Genomic DNA, 21,210 nt, shown 5'->3' with positions numbered 1-21,210 from the left:
ACACCCACTCCCCCAAGCTTTCCAGCTACATCTAAAGAGTCTGGCTTCCCTCAAACTGGTCTTGGGATACTGACAAGACATGGTACATCCTAAGTTTTAGGGGACTGTATTAGTTCATTTTCACATTGCTGATAAAGGCATACCCTGAACTGGGCAATTTACAAAAAAAAAAGAGGTTTATTTGGCTTACAGTTCCATGTGGCTGGGGAGGTCTCACAATCATGGTGGAAGGTAAAAGGCATATCTCACATGGTGGCAGACAAGAGAAGAGGGCTCGTTCAAGGAAACTCTCATTTTTATATAACCATCAGATCTCGTGAGACTTTTTCACTATCATGAGAACAGCATGGGAAAGGACTGCCCCAGTGATTCAATCACCTCCCACCAGTTCCCTCCCAAAACACATGGGAATTCAAGATGAGATTTGGGTAGGGACACAGCTAACCGCATCGAGGACCATCAAAAACAGAGATAGCAATCTGGACAAACACAAGGATTAGAGAGGCATCTTAAAATCTCTGGCTGGATTAACTGGTGAAAACCTTCTCCATACAAGCTTAGTCTAACAAGATGGAGAGGTAGGTGTCTTATCTAATGTACAGAAACCAACACAGAGAATTAAGCAAAATGAAGAAATAGGGGAATATATTCCAAGCAATAGAACAAGATAAATTTTCATAAAACTGACCCAAATGTAGTGGAGTTTTGTGGTTTACCTGACAGGAAATTCAAAATAATGATCATAAAGATGCTCACAGAGATCAAGACAGCAATGCAAGAACAAAGATCTTCAACAAAAAGAAAGTATAAAAGAGTACTAAACAGAAATTAAAGATCTGAAGAGCGCTATAACTGAACTGCTGAACTGAGAAATTCAATGGAGGTGTTCAGTGGTAGTAGTAGACTAGGTTAAGCAGAAGAAAGGATTGGTGAACTTGAAAACAGATTACTGGACATCATCCAATCTGAGAAGCAAATAGAAAAACATGAAAAAGAGTGAGCACAGCTTAAAGAAACTTATCAAACACCATCAAGAAGAACGACTCATGCATCATTGGTGTGCCAGCAGTAGAAGAAAAAGAGAAAGGAATGGAAAACATATTCAAAGAAGTAATGGCAGAAAACTTCCTAAGTCTAGAAAATAAATCAGAAAGACAGCTTTAAAAACCCTATAAGGATACTAAATAAGATAAACACAAAGAGAGCCACACCATGACATATCATAGTCAAACTGTCAACAATTGAAGCCAAAGAGAGAGTGTTGAAAGCAGCAAGAATAAAAGCAAATTGTGACATATAGAGGAACCCCTATAAATCTATCAGTGCACTTCTCAGCACAAACCTTGCAAGCCAGAATGGAATGGAATAACGTTTTCAAAATCCTAAAAGAAAAAGAATGCCTGTTAAGAACACTATATTCAGGCAATCTTGTCTTTCAAAAACAAAAGAGTGATAAAAACTTTTTCAGACAAAACCTGAGAGAATTTATTACACCAGATCTGCATTACAAAAAAATGCTAAAGGAAGTTCTTTAAGCTGAAGGACAAGGATGCTAATTAGTATCATAAAGTCATATGAAAGTATAAAACTCACTGGTAAAGTAAGTATGTTGTCAAATACAAAACACTTTAATACTATAATGGCGGTGGGTAAATTGATAATATCTGTACTACAGAGGTCAAAAAGCAACATTATTTTTTAAAAGGCTATGATAATTACCTATGGAATATATTATAAAAAGATGTACAGTGTGAAATCAAAAACATAAAACGTGGGAAGAAGGGAAGTAGAAGTGGCGAGTTCGTGTATATAATAAAAATCAAGCTGTTCTAAGCATAAATAAATCTATTATAAGAGGTTTAATGTAAGCCTCAGGGAAACCACAAAACAAAAGCTTATAATAGATACCCAAAAGATAAAAAGAAAAGAACCAAAGGATACCACTATAGAAAGCCATCAAACCACAAGGAAGAAAGAAAGAGAGAGAGAAGTGAACAAAAGATTTACAAACAACTAGAAAACAATTAGCAAATTGAAAAGAATAAGTTCATACCTATCAATAACAACCTTGAATGTAAATGGATTAAATCCTCCAGTTAAAAGTGTAGAGTAATTGAATGGAGGCTGGGCGTGGTGGCTAACGCCTGTAACCCCAGCACTTTGGGAGGCCAAGGCAGGCAGATCACTTGAGGCCAGGAGTTCGAGACAAGCCTGGCCAACATGGTGAAACCCCATCTCTACGAAAAATACAAAAATTAGCTGGGCGTGGTGGTGGGTACCTGTAGTCTCAGCTACTTGGGAGGCTGAGGCAGGAGAATTGCTTGAACCCTGGAGGTGGAGGTTGCAGTGAGCTGAGATGGTGCCACTGCACTCCAGACTGGGCGACAGAGTGTGACTCCGTCTCAAAAAAAAAAAAAGCGTAGAGTAATTGAATGGATTAAAAGACAACAATAACAATAAAAAACACCCAAATATATACTGCCTACAAGAGGCTCTACCTTACCTGTAAGGACACACATAGATTGAAAATGAAGAGAGAGGTCCATCAAAAATGGCGACTGTCGAACAGGAAACCATGCCTACTTCTAATCCCGTGACTACAGAAGAGGAGAAAACAGAATCTATTCAGGAGGTTGCTAACCCAGAACACTATATTAAACAACCTCTACAGAACAGATGGGCCGTCTGGTTTTTTTAAAAATGATAAAAGCAGAACTTGGCAAGCAAACCTGTGGCTGATCTCTAAGTTTGATACTGTTTGAAGACTTTTGGGCTCTGTACAACCATATCCAGTTGTCTAGTAATTTAATGCCTGGCTGTGACTACTCACTTTTTAAGGGTGGTATTGAGCCTATGCGGGAAGATGAGAAAAACAAACTGGGAGGACGATGGCTAATTACACTGAACAAATAGCAGAGATGAAGTGACCTCGATCGCTTTTAGCTAGAGACACTGCTGTGCCTTATTGCAGAATCTTTTGATGACTACAGCAATGATGTATGTGGCGCTGTTATTAATGTTAGAGCTAAAGGTGATAAGATAACAATATGGACTAGTGAATGTGAAAACAGAGAAGCCGTTACACATATGGGGAGGGTATACAAGAAAAGGTTAGGACTTCCTCCAAAGATAGTGATTGGTTATCAGTCCCACACAGACATAGCTACTAAGAGTGGCTCCACCACTAAAAATAGATTTGCTGTTTAAGTAGACACCTTCTGAGTATTCTCATAGGAGACTGCATCAAGCAGTCGAGATTTGGGAGCTGAACCAAAGCCTCTTCAAAAAGCAGAGTGGACTGCATTTAAATTTTGATTTACATCTAAATGTTGCTAAGATATAAGAGAAGTCTCATTCGCCTTTGTCTTGTACTTTGGTGTTCTTTTTTTTGGCTAGCGTGCCCACTATCCCAATCAAAGAATTACAGTACGCATTCCCAGAATCCATAAATGTGTTCCTGGCCCACTCTGTAATAGTTCAGTAGAATCACCATTAATTACATATACATTTTACCTATCCACAATATTCAAAAAACAATTTGGCATTTTTATACTTTACACACACGAAAAATACTGTTGATATTCTGTTGCATGCAGGCGCATATTTTGCTGGTTTGAAAGATTATGATGCATATAGTTTTCTAGCAATTTTCTTTGCTTCTTTTTACAGCATTGACTTTGCTATACTCCTGCTGATGGCTACTAGATTATAATTTATTTGTTTTTCTACTTGATAACATTAGTGATTCTGATTTCAGTTTTTCATTTGTTTTGCTTTTGTTCTTTTCCTCATGTAACATTGGTGAAGGATCCAGGAATATGACACACAGGTGGAATAAACATTAGTTTTGTGCAAAAAATAAAAGAAAATGAAGAGATGGAAAAATACATTCTATGCAAATAAAACCCCTCCAAAAAAGCAGGAGTAGCTATACTTACATAAAATGAATTTTAAGTCAAAAATTGTAAAAAGAGACAAAGATGGTCATTATATAATGGTAAAGGGATCAATTCAGCAAGGTGATATAACAATTGTAAATATCTATGCATCCAACACGGAACACCTAAATATTTAGAGCAAATATTAATAGATCTAAAGGAAGAGATAGACTGGCAATACAATAATAGTAGGGAGCTTCACCACCTCACTTATAGCAAACAACATTATCATTCAGACAGAAAATAAAAATATAACATTAGAGTGAAACTACACTCTAGACCAAATGGCCCTGACATTTACAGAATATTTCATCCAACAATTGCACAATATGCATTTTCTCATCAGCACATGGAACACTGTTATGCCACAAAATAAGCCTTAGAAAATTAAAAAAATTCAAATAATAACAATTATATTTTCTGATCACAATAGAGCAAAACTAAACGTCAATAACAAAAGGAATTTTGGAAACTATACAAATACATGGAAATTAAACAACATGCTTGGAAATGGCCAATGGGTCAATCAAAAAATTAATAAAGAAATCTAAAAATTTTTTGAAACAAATTAAAATGGAAACAATGTACAAAAACCTATGGGATACAGCAAAAGTAGTACTAAGAGGGAAGTTTATAGCAATAAACAAATACATACAAGATAGAAATATTTCAAATAAACAACCTAATGATTTCCATTTCCTCGGGAATGGAAAAGCAAAAACAAAATAAATGAAAAATTATTAGAAGAAAAAGAACATAAAGATCAGAGCAGAAGTAAATGAAATTGAGATAAAAATACAAAAGATCAATGAACTAAACAGTTATTTTTTGAAAAGAGAAGCAAAATCAACAAAGCTAGAAAGTGAGAATAATAGAGAAGATTCAAATGAATAAAATCAGAGATGAAAAAAGAGACATTACAACTGATGTCACAGAAATACAAAGGATAATTAGAGACTATTATAAACAACTATATGGCAACAAGTTGGAAAACCTAGAGGAAATGAATCACTTTCTGGACACATACAACCTACCAAGATAGAATCATGAAGAAATAGAAAAATTAAACATCAATTACAAGTAACAAGATTGGATCAGTAATAAAACATCTCTTAACAAAAAGAAGTCCAGGACTAAACGGCTTCACTGCTAAATTCTACCAAACTTTTAGAAAACTAATTCCAGTTCTTCTCAAGTTATTCCAAAAAATTGAAGGAGAGGGAATTCTTCAAAACTTATTCTGGGAGGCCCATGTTACCCTGATAACAAAACCAGATAAGGACACAACAACCACAAAAAACAAACAACAACGACAACAAAAAACCTATAGGCCAATGTCTCTGGTGAACACAGATGCAAAAATCCTTAACAGAATACTAGCAAACCAAATCCAACAGCACATGAAAAAGATTATACACGATGATCAAGGGGGTTTTACCCCAACGATGCAAGACTGGTTTAACCTATGCGAATCAATAGATGTGATACATCACTTCAACAGAATGAAGGCCAAAAGCTATATGATAATCTCAACAGATGCAAAAAAAAGAATTTGATAAAATTCATTATTGTGTTACAATAAAAAGTCTCAAATTAGTTATAGAAGGAATATATCTCAAAACAATGCATGCCATATATAATAAATCCATAGATAACATCATACCAAGTGGGAAAAAAGCCTTTTCTCTAAGATCTGGAACAAGACAAGAATGCCCACTCTTACCACTTTCATTCCACATGGTGCTAGAAGTTCTAGCCAGAGCAATCAGGCACGAGAAAGAAATGGGCATCCAAATTGGAAAGGAGGAAGTCAAACTGTCTTGTTTGCAAATGCCATAATTTAATATTTAGAAAAGCCTAAAAATTCACCAACAACTCTTACAACTAATAAACAAATTCCGTAAAGTTTCAAGATACAAAATCAGGATGCAAAAATCAACAGCGTTTCAATACAGCAATGGCAAAGAATCTGAAAAAGAAATCAGGAAAGCAATTCCATTTACAATAGCTACCAAACAAACAAAATTTCTAGGAATAAATTTAACTGAAGAGATGAAAGTTCTCTACAATAAAAACTATAAAACAGTTATTAAAAATTAAAGAGGACATACAAAAAGTGGAAAGATATTTCATGTTTATGCATCAGAACAATTAATATTGTTGAAATGCCTATACTGTACAGATTCAGTGTAAACCCTATCAAAATTCCATTGACATTCTTTACAGAAAACAATTCTAAAATTTGTAAGGAATCACAAAAGACCCTGAATAGCCAAAGCTATTCTGAGCAAAAAGAACAAAGCTAGAGACAGCACACTACCTGACTTCAAAATATGTTACGAAGCTATAGTAATCAAAATCGCATAGTACTGGAATAAAAACAGACACATATACCAGTGGAACAGAATAGAGGATCCAGAAATAAATCTATGCATTGACAGCCAACTGATTTTTCACAAAGGTGCCAAAATCACTCACTGTGGAAAGGATGGTCTCTTCAATAAATGATACTGAGAAAACTGGATATCCATATGCTACTGTAGCACAAAACTAGACCCCTGTCTTTCACCTTATACAAAATTAGACTAGAATTGATTAAAGACTTACATGAAAGACCTGAAACTATGGAACTATTAGAAGAGAACATTGGGGAAATGCTTCAGAACATAGGTCTGGGCAAATATTTTTTGAGTAAGAACATAAAAGCCCACAAAAGCAAAAATAGACAAATAAGATTACATCAAGCTAAAAAGCTTCTGCACAGCAAAGGAAACAACAGGGTGAAGAGCCAATATACAGAATAGGAGAAAATATTTGCAAACTATACATCTGACAAAGGATTAATATTTAAAATATGTAAGAAACTTAACAACCAACAGCAAACAACCCAACAGCGAAAAATCCAAATAATCCTGTTAAAAATTTGCATGTAATCTGAATAGACATTTATCAAAAGAAGACATGCAAGTCGCCAACAGGTACATGAAAAAATGCCTGACATCACCAATCATCAGAGAAATGCAAATCAAAACCACAATAATCTATTATCTCATTCCAGTTAAAATGGCTATTATCAAAAAGACAGAAAATAACAAATGCTGGTGAGGATGAAGGGAAAGGGAAACTCTTATACACTGATTGATGGAATGTAAATTAGTACAGCCATTACAAAAACAGTGAGGAAATTCCTCAAAAAAACTAAAAATAGAAGTACCATATAATTCAGTAATCCCACTACTGGGTATATATATCCAAATGATAGGAAATCAGTATATTGAAGAGATAGAAGAGATAGCTACACTCCTAAGTTTATTGCAGTACTATATCCCAGCTAAGATATGGAATCAATGTAAGTGTCTATCAACAAATAAATGGATAAAGAAATGGTGGTATACATATATATATATACACAATGGAATATGATTTAGCCATAAAAAAGAATGAAATTCTGTCATTTGCAGTTGTGGCAACGTAGATGAACCCAGAAGATATTATGTTAAGTGAAAAAAGCCAGACACAGAAAGAAAAATACCACATGTGCTCACTTACATGTGGGAGCTAAAAAAAATTGATCTTATAGATGCAGAGACTGGAATAATAGTTACTAGAGGCTGGGAAGGGAGGAGGAATAAGGAGAAGTTTGTGAAGAGGTACAAAATTACAGTTAGATGGGAGAAATAAGTTCTAGTGTTCTATATATAGCATAGTGGGGTGACCATAGCTAATAACAATTTGTTGTATATTTCAAAATAGCTAGAAGAGAGAAATTTGAACGTTCTCAACACAAAGAAATGATAAGTTTGAAGTAATAGATATCTTAATTATTCTGATTTGATCACTAAACATTGTATACATATATTGAATTATTACATGTACTCCATAAATGTGTACAATTATTATGTATCAGTTAAAAATAAATTTTTAAAACCCCCAAACCATAATCACGATTATCTATTATGCCAATTATGTATTACTTCCTAGTAAAACCACTCCACAGTGTAATGGCTCACAAAAACATTATATTATTATCTCTTATATATCTATGGGTTGACTGTGCTCAGCTGGACGGTTCTTGCTTGGGGTCTTTCGTGTAGTTACAGTCAGAGATCAACTAGAGTCCTCTGAAGTATTGACTGAGCTGTATGTACAACACGATTCATTCAAATGTCTAGTAGTGAGGGTGACTGTTGGGCAGAGCACTCATGTGTGACCTCTTCACATGCCTGAGCTTCCTCAGTTTATAGCAGCCTCAGGGAAGTCAGGCTTTTTGTTCGTGGTGGTATATAATAGGAAAACTCTCAACTGTTTTCTCCTTATACTATCAACACAGAATATTTCTGGTCACCAAAATGTGGGAGTTTTCCTAAACCAAGCAATTATCCAGTGGACACCAACTGAGTGTCCTGGGACTTAACTCAATTTTGAAACTATCTACCTGGAGATAACATTAGGTCCAATAGGTTAATGGCTCAGTCTCACAAGACTGCCCCCTACTTAAGTTGCCAATCATAAGTAGTAGGTTCCCAGGTTACCCACAACTTCTGTCTGCCATGGTTGCAAACTAGAGTTTCCACAACCCCCTTCTTGGGTTTGAACATTTGCTAGAGTGACTCTCAGAACTCAGGAAAGTGGTTTACTTACATTTACTGATTTGTTATAAAGAATACACCAAAAGATACAGATGAACAGGCAGATGAAAGAAATGCACAAGGCAAAGTATTAGAGAGGGGTGAGGAACTTCCACGCACTCTCTGAGTGCACCTTCCTCCCAGGACCTCCATATGTTCAGCCTCCTGGAAGCTCTCTGAGTGCTAAAGTTCTGGGATTTTTATGGAAGCTACATCATGTAGGCATAAGTGACTGTTAACTCAATCTTCAGCCCCTCTCCCCATCCTAGATAATGAGGCGTGGGGCTGAAAGTTCAAGCTTCTAATCATGGGTTAGTACCCATTAACCATGGGTTAGCACACATTCAGGAGCCCACCAAGAGGCACCACAAAAAAAAAAAATGCTCCTAGAACCCACAAAATTCCAAGAGATTAGAAGCTCTGTGTCAAGAACTCGGGTCAAAGACCAAATATTAGAACAAGTGCTTCCCTTAGCATCCTGATTACTCAGGAAAGTACAAGGGTTTAGAAGCTTGTGCCAGAATGACTGGGGTCAGAGACCAAATACATGTGTCCTATTATATCACAATATCACAGGGCTCCAAGGGAGCAAGGCGGAAGCTACCAATTCTCTTAAAGTCTAGCCTTGAAGCTGGCCTAACTTTGCCTCTACTCTACTCTGTTGGTCAAATAAGTGACTAAGGTCAGCCCAGATGCAAGGGGAGGGGAAATAGACTACACTTCTCAATGGAATGAGTAGCAAAAACTTTGTACTTACCTTTAATTTTCTGCACTTCCTCTCAAAAGATACCACTATGTAGGACACCAGCATGATTTCTGGGCCCCCATGAATCAACAGAAACACTGTTAGAAGATCATTGTATGTGTGGAGTTGAAAAGAGAATAAAGTCGGGAGTGGTAGCATGCTCCTGTAATCCCAGCTACGCAGGAGTCTGAGGTGGGAGAATCACTTGAGGCCAGGAGTTCAGGGCTGCAGCATGCTATGATTGTACCTGTGAGTAGCTACTGCACTCCAGCCTGGAAAACATAGCGAGACCCTGTCTGTAAAGAGTAAAAATTATAATCTTTGTTCTTAGGAGGCTTAACAATTAACCTGGAAGGAAGATAAATGCTATTTAGAATGAAATATCTTACTCTGCTTCCACATTCTAGAACAGGAGCATTAGTTAAGGCACCAGATGTCTCAAAGACCACTGGATTTTTTTTTTAAGGCTTATTACATTACAAAAGTTGGTAGAAGTTTTGAGATGAAAAAGAAGACCTTCTTATGTCCAATTAGGAGAAATTTAGCCAGAATGGCTAAATTGCTTTGCATTAAGATATTAATGGTTATGGTGGATTTTGGGTAGCAGCAGGCAGGTACTATAACTCAGAAAAAAAAGGAAAAAGTGAAGAAAATAACTCAGAAAAGAATTATTAGCATGACGGAAGCAGACAAGGGTTTTGAAGAACTGAGAAGTAATCCTAAAATTTGCTTGGAATGACATAATTACTTATTACTGGGTAAACAACTTTTAAGTCCCCTCAATACAGAATTAAATACACAGTGTTTATAAAATCCAAACCCATAGTATTGACATTTTTGCATAAAAAATCTGTGCTGGTTATTAATTTAAGCATTTATAGTTTGTTTAAGAAAATGTGGCTTCTTAGAGTAAATGTCAGATTTATGATTCAGCTTTTAAATGTGGAATTAATTGGCTTAGATTTGAGATTTTTAAGTTAAATTTATTTATCATATTTATATCATTTATTTAAACATATCAGAAAGGCTTATTGAGTCAAAAAGCTATAATTAAAGGAAAATTGGATATATTGAATTAGTAAATACAATTAAGAATATTTTAAGGTATTTAATCAATTCTGTAGATAGGACAAAATATTAATTTAAGGCCCTTAAAATGTTTGCTAAAATATATTAGGATTATAAGTTTTATGTGGTAAATTTAAAATCTCAAGGAAGTTTTGATTTTGTAACCATAGTGAATTGAAGATTAATTTTTAAACCGAAGTAAACCACCGAATAGTAGTAACTGTGCACAAAAACTACTCTCAGGTGCATTAAAAGAACTCACGTTAATGATGTTCATTCTTAGAGTAGAAAATTCTGATACGTGGAATATCCACTTATCAATAGGCTGGTTTTCAGGTATTTTGAATTGTGATATCTGAGTAGGAGCCAAATTGGTTGGGCTTTTACACATCATTTGACTGTTCTCTCCTGTTCTTTTGATTCTTTGATAATTCCCTGGATGATGACATCTTTCCCAAGTAATGAGTGGCCCTGCTGAATATGTCAATTTTTGTAAATTAGGCTTTCCAATACCCACGGGCAAAACATTACACTCGTTTGCTCCCTTCTCAGAAGTAACTGAACAGACTGAGTTTAAAGCTTATCTGAATGAGGAACAAAGACTGGAAAGTTTTGGGCTAAAGGGATGTGTTCAAAAACTTGGGAACTAGTAAAGATGAGGGATTATAATAAAAGTCTGCATGTAACCTTAACTACAGTGTTCACTAAGAAAATCATTATAGCAACATAGGTTGGTGTGTTTATAGCTAGTTTTTTTTTTTTTTTAAACAAAAGATTAAAAAAGAAAGGAGAAGGGGAAGTGGATGAGACATTCCTGTGATTGTAAAGCCTAAAACAGTAGACTTCAAAGCTTCTGAAGTAACCGTTCTTGTAATCCACTGCTTAATTCTCCCTAAGTACCAACTGGCAAGGTAGATCAGAATGGCTTAAATATTTACTAGGATTCCCAGTAGGAAACTTTAAGCAGATGAAATGACCATTGACATAAATCGGAGGAAAGCTTTTCTTTTCCCCACTATTTTTGGTTAAAAAAAATTTTTTGTTTTGAAGAGTTACCAAAAATTCTTATGAATACTGATCAAATATTTGCAGGCTCCACTTTAGATAAAATGATCAGTGACATAAGTGGGAGTAAAGCTTTTATTTTCCCCACTATTTTAATAAACAAAATCATTATTTTGAAAAGTTAACAAAAATTCTTAAGAATACTGATCAAATATTCGCAGGCCCCACTGTGTGCAGGATTCTGTCTGAAGTTTCAGGGACAGAGTGAGATTAATGGTATTACAGTTAGAAGCAGCTGGTATTCAGTTGGTCTGTTCCTTCCTCAGCTCTTCGCAGCTACAGCCTTGGTCTAACCTATTTGTTTAGCTCTTCCTAACAAGGACAGGGAGGATCTTCGGAGCTTGCTGTTGTTGACTTGGTATGAAGCACGAGCATAGAAGTCTTTTGCCTCTGTTGCGTGGACTGAGCTATACAATCAGCATGGATTTTTCTTCCTGTCGGAGACTTTCATGGGACTGAGCCCCAGCCTGCTAATCTGGGGGCTCTCTGCTCATCTCTTTCCAGCTTCTTCTCCATGAGTCCTGTCATTACTTTGGCCTCAGATAGTGGATAGGGAGGGGCTGAGGAGAGAGAAGAGGGCATGCATGCTGGAGCTATAAGGCTGTAGCCAGCCCAACTTTAGACTAACCCACTGCCTGACACTTTTTTGTTTCAGCTCACACCCATCCAGCACTTGTAAATACCACTGTGTGCCAGGGCTCCAGGTGGCCCTATCTAACCCTATCTATCCCTGCACTATCCTATCCTTAGCTGTCTTTCTCTTTCATGTGCCACCCAGGCGTGGTTCCTTTTCTCATTAGTTAACATTCCTGGGAGTTTTGCCTGATTTGGATAATATCATGCTAGGCTTGGGAAATTATTTGTGACCAAAAAACATTTAACTGAAAATATTTATTTTTATTTGCTTTTGAATATTTTCAAATATTGAAAAATAATTTTTAAAAATAAAAAATAATTTTAGTTACTTTTAAATAGCATTTTTTAATTGTATACAGTTCCATTACATACTCCTAATTTTTAGATCATATAAATGATGGTTACCTGTTTCTTTGAAATTCAAATTTTCATAGAGATAAAACACAGTGAGGAGGGTTTGCAGCAACTGAATTTACCCAATAGGATTTCACTTATATTTATAAAGGTATTAAAATTTATATAGCTACGTAATCACTGATGTTTTATAAGCCAGTGTGTAACCCAGTATATAATACTTGAGGGAAGTGAGCAACTTTTAGAAATTACATAAATTCGATAAAAATGCATTATTCTAATAAGTATGTTACAGAAATTAAACTATAAAAAGCCAGGATAAATATGAAAAAAATAATCAAACAGGCTAGTAGTCAAAGAAATATAAATCATAAAAATGAGATATTTTAAATCTATCAGATTGGCAAAGATATGAAATAATGCAAGGATGTCAATTACAAACTGCCTATGTATATGCTTGTACAACATTTCTGAAGAGTGATTTGGCAACAGATATTAGGAACCTTAAAATATGGATATCCTAGCCAGGCACGGTGGCTCACGCCTGTAATCCTGCACTCAGGGAGGCCGAGGTGGGCGAATCACCTGAGGTCAGGTATTGGAGACCAGCCTGGCCAACGTGGTGAAAACCTGTCTCTACTAAAAATAATACAAAAAATTAGCAGGGCGTGGTGGTGCGTGCTTGTAATCCCAGTTACTCAGGAGGCTGAGACACGAGAATCCTTGAACCCGGGAGGCGGAGGTTGCAGTGAGCCGAGATTGCGCCATTGCACTCCAGCCTGGTTAACAGAGTGAGACTCCGCTGGCTCACGCTTGTAATCCCAGCACTTTGGGAGGCCGAGGTGGGCAGATCACGAGTTCAAGAGATCGAGACCATCCTGGCCAACATAGTGAAACCCCGTCTCTACTAAAAATACCAAAATTAGCCGGGCGTGGTGGCGTGCACCTGTGGTCCAACTACTCTAGAGGCTGAGGCAGGAAAATCGCTTGAACCCGGGAGGCAGAGCTTGCAGTGAGAGGAGATGGCGCCACTGCACTCTGTCAGCCTGGCGACAGAGTGAGACTCCTCCCACTCAAAAAAAAAAAAAAAAAAAAAAAGCGTATCCTTGATGCAACAATTCTACTTCTAGGAATTCATTCTAAGAAATTGTTAAGTATGCATATAAAGGATGTTGACTGTAACATTCTGTATAATGTAAAAAAAGTGAGCAACATAAATGGCCCAAAATAGGAGCTGAATTAAATAAATAATACAGTCATTATAAAGGATATTGTAGGAGGACAGCTAATGACATAGGTTGATTTTATGATACATTTTGAATAAAAAAGTCCCAAGACATTATGCACCATATTATTCCATTTTAATTACATGTGCATGATATATTCATGAATTAAACACCAGAAGTATACAGGCCAACATATTAATAATGACTGTCACTGAGTGGTTTGATTATAGGATGTTTAATCCTTCTTTTCACTTATTTTTATACTCTAAATCTTCCCATTGCCTTCATAAATAATAAAGTTTAAAAATCAATAAAAATAGAGAAAAAAGGAATTATACTGATGATTACCTGTGTGATTTATGGCAGAAGTTCCGAAAATTTTTGGTCTCTGGACCATTTTACACTCGTAAAAATTATTAAGGATTCCAAAGAGGTTTTATTTATGTAGGTTCCATATATTTATATTTATTGTATTAGAAATTTAAACTAAGAAATTTATAAAATGTTTGTTTACTAATTCATTAAAAATAATAATAAACTAATTGCATGTGAAATTTTTTATTTTATTTCATTTTATATTTTTTGAGAAAGTGTCTTGCTCTGTCGCCCAGGCTGGAGTGCAGTGCCACAATCTCAGCTCACTGCAACCTCCACCTTCTGGGTTCAAGCGGTTCTCCTGCCTCAGCTTCCCTAGCAGTGCATGTAACATATTTTTGTAAAAAAATAACTATACTTTTCTAAAACAAAAACATTTAGTCAGAAGGGTTACATTGTTCTACATTTTTGCAAATCTCTTTAATGCCTGACTTCACAGAAAGAAGCTAGATTCTCATATCTGCCCCTGCATTCAATCTCCTGTGGCATTATATACTATGCAGCCTCTGGAAAACTTCACTCTGCATTCATACCAGAATGAGAATAAAAAGGCAAGTCATTTTTTTATCATTATGAAAATATTATTATTTTGAAAATAATGTCTATACAAAAATTGTTTTGACCTCGTGGACCCCCTGAGAGGGTTTCAGAATCTTTGGGGATCACCAGACTGTGGCTTTAAGAATGGCCTGTTTAAGGTAATGCAGCTTGGTGATGTGAAGAAATTAATCATAACAAAAAGAGTACACTATCAAATATTCATTGTGTGCCAAGAACTATGCTGAGAGTTTTAAGTATGTGATTTTGTTTAATCCTGTCCACAATCGTAAGAGCTAATTACCATTATTACCCCTGTTTTGTAGATGAGGAAGCTGAGGCAGAAAGAAGCCAAGCAACTTAATGACACTCTTCGGGGTGTTTGTCCCCACTGCTGGTTCTCTAGACCACTCCCTGCCTACAGTTCCTCTCTGTTCTCATCTCATGCCATCCTGCAAAAAGATGGCCACGTGCTGGACAGCTCTGTATGCCACCCCACTGCTGTGCTTTACAGGATCTGGATGTGCATGCAGGTAGGCTTATTTATCAGAAAGAACCCAATCTCACATGCCATAGGGTATGAGAAGGCAACATTTGGAGGTAGAAAACGTACTTTTAGAGTTCAGTGCATTGTCACCTTTTAGATCATAAGATCAACCTCAGATGGGTGCACAAGAATCTCTCTTCTCTTGGCCTCCCTGCTGTCTGCTTTCCTTTTATCGTCCACCCCTCCCGTCGCTTACCAGTATCCTGGTTGCAGGCCTCCTGCCCCTGCTCTTGTGTCAGGCTACGCCAGTGAGAACTGTTCACGCTAGACAATTTATGCATGGTGGAGAACAGAAGTGAGCTATTAAGTTTTTCAGAATGGAGCACCCACCAGAAAAGCAAACCTCTTGCTTGCTAATTTTAAATGATTTTCCTAAAAGCATGAGCCTAATGTGTTTCAAAAGCAAATTAACAAAGTTCAAAAGATTATTTTAATATTTGAAATAATTCTTGCCTGCTATAGTTTATCTGTCATCTATATTTCCAAGAAACTTTACTTTTAAACCATCTTTTAAAAATATGCAGTTATTGCTCCTTTTTATGACTGAGAGTATATGGAAAGGTTGGCAATACATCTGCAAAACCTTTCCTGTGCCTATAATAAAACATATGGTTTAGACCTCTGCTCTCTCCCTCCTCCACCTCTAGTTTTAGTCACCTAGAAATAAGCTTCTCTATTTGTCCAAATTACCAAGTAATTACCTTCTCTGTTCTCCTCTAAAGCCTGATTTAGTTACAATATATTTATATCAGTTTTTTTTTTCTGAGGATATTAATCTTAGACTTCAGGAAGTATGCTTCTAATCTCCCCTGCTTATACACACATGCTTTAGGAGGGCAAGAAAAGTGTTTTATTCAGATTTATAACACTTGTGCCTAGAGGGGCCTGGCGTGTAGTAATATACTCAATAAAAACATGTTGAGTTGACCCAATAGAAATAATTCTTAAAATTCCTTTCTTCTTTTCTTCCTTCCTTCTTTCCTTCCTTTCATCATGCAATAAACATTTATTGAATTTCTCTTATGAGCCAGACACCATGTTAAGTAAGTCCCAAGTTTGTAGATATTATCAACTCTGACCTCAAGAAGCCTAGAATGAGCAAAGCCGTCCAGTTGGAAGGGTAGGTAGTGTTCCCACCTTTTGGGCTTTCAAGACAATTTGGGGAGGTTTTATTAAGGTTGTATCCTGAGCACACATTTCTCTTGTTGCCACAAAAAAAATGCCACAAAATGAGAGAAACAGTATTTCAGACTGAAACGTCAGTAAGTATGCTTATTTTTATGATCAAGAAAGTGATAATAGCAGACACAAATCTTGAGGATTCCTCAATATTAAAACAAACAACAACAACAAAAAACCAACCCACCAAACAAAATGACTATATAGGAAAAAATTATGGGAGAAAAAATCTGTAGAAAATATGGTCCAAAACGTGCATAAAAGAGTAGAGCCATAAGTTGGAGATATTGCGGGTTTGGTTCCAGACCGTTGCAATAAAACCAATATCATAGTAAAGTCAGTTACACACATTTTTTTGGTTTCTCAGCGCATTTAAAAATTACGTTTACATTGTACTATGGTCTATTAAGTATGCAATAGTATTATGTCTAAAAAAAGTACATAGCTTAACTTAAAAAGACCTTATTGCTTAAAAAAAAAAAAGCTCACGATTATCTGAGTCTTCAGTGAATCATAATCTTTTGCTGGTGGCCTAGCTTTCAACCTCTCTCAGCTTTTGACATGTCTACCTCACAGTTTTTTATTTAAAGTGAGAGATGTGCAACTCTTCCTTCACACGAAGACATAGAGGACATTGGCCTAATTTCAATTTTGTTGTATCTCAGGGAATTGCGAGGGCCAAGAAAAGGGACAGATGGGGGAACCATTAGTCGGTGGAGCAGTTAGAATGCATACAACGTTTACCTATTAAGTTCACTGTCTTATACAAGTATGGTTTGTGGCACTCCAAAACAACTACAGTGGTAACATCAGAGATCACTGATAACAGATCCGCATACTAGATATGATAATGAAAACATCTGAAATATTGCAAGAATTATCAAAAGTGACACAGACACGAAGTGAGTACATACTCTTGGAAAAACAGTGCCAATATATTTGCTCAATGCAGGGTTGCCACAAACTTTCAATTTATAAAAAATGCAGTGTTTGCAAAGCACAATAAAGCAAAACATACTAAAAAGAAGTACGTCTGTACTTATCCCTAGGTAGAAACAATTCTGGGGAAGCCCAAGCTCAGAGTCAGTGGTTACAAGGAGAAGGAAGGGTCCCCAGACACACATCAGAATGTGTAATTGGCAGCCCCACTGTTGTGACAGGGCAGTCCCTGCCTCTTCTCTCTCCTACCTATGTATGCTAAGGTAAGCAGCAGCTGAACTGGCCCACAGGCTAAGGTGAGGGGGCTCTGGGGCCAGAGGGGCAGACTATTGCCCAAGGCATTTACTTCTGTCCCCCCAGGAAGGATGTGGAGATTCTATACCCAAGACATAAAATATTACCTGACAGTACATTCTATCTTTCCTCCATAATCACTGAATCTGGCTTAGAGTAAACACAGAAAACAGATAAACAGGAATTTTTAAAGATTAGCCCACATTCTTGGAGTAAGAGAACAAACAGAAGAATAATTTAAAATAAGTACACCTAATAGTAGAGAGTTCCAAGGAATTATTGCATCTACCAACAATAAATAATGAGAGATTTTGGAGATTAAATATTTGTTACACAAGATCGATATCCTCAATATATGAGGATTCTTATAAATCAATAAAAGGCTAACAATATAATAGAAAAATAGGCAAAGGCAAGAAGATATAAGTGATTCTTAAATATTTGAAAGTATAGCCAACTTCATTCATACTATGAAAAATGTAAACTAAAAGTACAATTAGATAACACTTTTCACCTATAAGATTAAAAAGTTTGAATGCTTTGATAGCACATTGATTCGGTGAGAGAATGACAAAATAAGCCTCCTAAATGTTGCTGGTGAGAGTAAGGTCAGTAAAGTCTATATGAAGAGCAGTGAGAGAAGTTAGGCAATACATATCAGGTTATACAGAGACCTTGACCCAGCAATCATACATCTGGGAAGTTACCTTACAGATATGTATGCACCCAAATGAAATTTCACTTGTGTATATACAAGGAAATTAATTGCATAATTTTTTGTATTAGCACAATATTGAAAACAATCCAAATATCTATCAATAAGAAACTGGTTCAGTAAAGTATAGAACATCCATACAAGGACAAACTGTACATTAAGAAGATAGCACTATTCTACATATGGAAATTTATCCTACAGATATTCTTGCACATAAGCGATTTATTTGGACAGATATACTTGTGAAGTGAGTAAAACAATGTATGAGAAAAGGTATTTATTGAAGCATTTTTGTAATTGCAAAAAGTTAGACAAAAAACAAATGTTTATTAATGGCAGACTGATTAAATAAAGTATTGTACACTCAAATGATGAAGTGCCATGCCATTGTAAAAATGAATGTAGAAACTATATGGGTAAAATATTGAAAGTTCTCTGCAAATATATTGTTATGTGAAAAGGCAAGTATATACAGTTGACCCTTGAACAACATGAAAGTTAGAGACACCAGCTTCTCACACAGGTGAAAAACCACAACTAAATTTTGTGTGTGTGTGTGTTTTTAAATTATTTTATTTTTTATTTTCAGCCGGGCGTGGTGGCTCACGCCTGTAATCCCAGCACTTTGGGAGGCCGAGGACAGGAGTTGGAGACCAGGCTGGCCAACATGGCAAAACCCCATCTTTACTAAAAATACAAAAAAAAAAAAAAATTAGCTGTATGTGGTGGTGCATGCGTATAATCCCAGCTACTTGGGAGACTGAGGCAGGAGAATTGCTTGAACCCAGGAGGCAAAGGTTGCAGTGAGCCAAGATTGCGACATTGTACTCCAGCCTGGGTGATGGAGTGAGACTTTGTCTAAAAAAAAAAAAAAAAAAAAAATTATTTTCAGTTCAGGGATACATGTGCAGGTTTGTTTCATAGCTAAATTATGTGTAGTGGGAGTTTGTTGTACAGATTATTTTATCACGCAGGTAATGTAAATGTCCAGTAGGTAGTTTTTCCATCCTCACCCTCCTCCTGCCCTCCATCCTCAAGTAGGCCTCAGTGTCTGTTGTTTCCTTCTTTATGTTCATATGTACTCAGTGTTTATCTCCCACTTATAAGGGAGAATATGAGATATTTGGTTTTCTGTTCTCCACGTACAACGTTTGGTTCCCCCAAGACTTAACAACTAATGGCGTACTCTTGACCAGAAGCCTTACCAATCACATCAAAATCAATTAAAACATATTTTTATGTTATATACTGTATCCTTACAAAAAAACAAACCAGAGGAAAAAAATATTATCAAGAAAATCATAAGGAAGAGAAGATACATTTACAGTACTGTATTGTATTCATCGATATTGTACTGACATGGCAGGCAACTGTAGTTGCAAACGTCAGTCTACAGTTCATATCTGCCAATTTTTTTCCTTGCAATGTCATGACTTTTGTCTGCTTTTTGGGAGCACTACCAGCATCACTAGTGGCACTTTGTATGAGTCCCATTCAAAGTTTACAGTATTGCACTAAATATGATGACAAATACCTGAGAACTGGGAGAGATCACTTTTTATTGCAATACACTATTTAGTGGAGAGAGGAACTACTTAAGTGGAGATGATTAGCACCACACAGCACACAACATTTGAAATAAACACTAATAACTAGTAACTTGAGCTCACCACAATAGCAACAGGAGGTAGCAATGAAATTATAACAGTGGTACAGTATGTACTACGGTTAACTTTATGCAGTTATGATTTAATACTGCATCTTTATATTTGTTCACATTTCTCTGGACTGCAAATGGTGCCATGTATGGTCTGTGTTTGTGGATATAAGTTTTGATAAATTTTAACTTAATCGATCTGTGTATGTTTCATGATAGTTAATAATAAAATACATTAGTATCTATGTATATTTTATACATTCACCACTTAACTAACTTTTTCATAATTTTTCACTATTTCTAGGCTATGTGATTTGTCTGCATGTGTCTGAATTGTCACAAATTTTTAAAAAAAACTTTCCTATATAATTACTGAAACGAATTTGCATGTAAGCGAACCCACACAGTTCAAATCTATGTTGTTCAAAGAGCAACTATATTATATTATCTTTTGTGAGTAAGGAGGAGGAAAATATATACATTTGTATTGTACTTGTACAGAAAAACTCTGGAACAATAGAAAAATGCAAGGAAATAAAAATAGTCATTTCCTAGTTTGATGCTGGAAAGTGGGCAAACAGAGAGTAGAAGCTAGAGTTTTCACTGCATGTCTTAATTTTTTTAAAAAAGTAACATATGGATGTCTTACTTCTTTAACAAATATATTTCCATTTAAAACAGTTTTTTTTAAAAAAAGCAAAAAACAATCAGACCAAAAAAGGGGTTTCCTGTGTTTATATTAAAAGATGCCCAAAGTATATTGCTGAGAACAAAAGCAAAATATATACATAATACACAAAACACACAGAACAGTGTACAGAATATGATATCATTGTCTTTAAAAGAAAAAAGCTTGACTACAAGGCTGTAAATGCACAAACTATCTCTGTGAGAATACACAAGAAATTAGTACTAGTAGTCACATCTGGGGAAGTGAGCTGAAAGGCTAGGGGACAGAGATGGAAGAGAGAGATTTGATTGTATTCCTCTTTGTACCTTTTAATTTTTTTCTATGTGGTGTATTATCAATTTAAAAAATAAAATAGTTTTTCAAAATTGAGGTCACAATAAAAAACTTAATAGATGACCTGAATAGCATCATGAAAGTATGTTAAGTGTTCTCACTTATAATTAAATTTTGCCACTGATAGAAAATACACATTAAGTATATATGTTAGAAATATAAGCGTAAAGCCTGGAAAAGTTGGAATAGAATGCGTAACCTTTGAACCATGTAGAAAAGCCAGTAGAACAAATCTTTCTATCTCCAAATTAATAAAATAATTCTACAACAGCTTTAATCAATG

At 35.8% G+C, this 21,210-nt stretch overlaps 1 pseudogene; it reads left to right on the top strand.

The window, feature by feature from the left end:
* The first annotated feature begins 2,551 nt into the window (after positions 1-2,551).
* Positions 2,552-3,207, top strand: LOC100589323 (annotated as a pseudogene).
* The last annotated feature ends 18,003 nt before the right edge of the window (positions 3,208-21,210 follow it).

Source organism: Nomascus leucogenys, chromosome 11 (assembly GCF_006542625.1).
Source record: "Nomascus leucogenys isolate Asia chromosome 11, Asia_NLE_v1, whole genome shotgun sequence".
Lineage (NCBI taxonomy): Eukaryota > Metazoa > Chordata > Mammalia > Primates > Hylobatidae > Nomascus > Nomascus leucogenys.
This window is presented reverse-complemented; position numbering and strand designations above follow the sequence as displayed.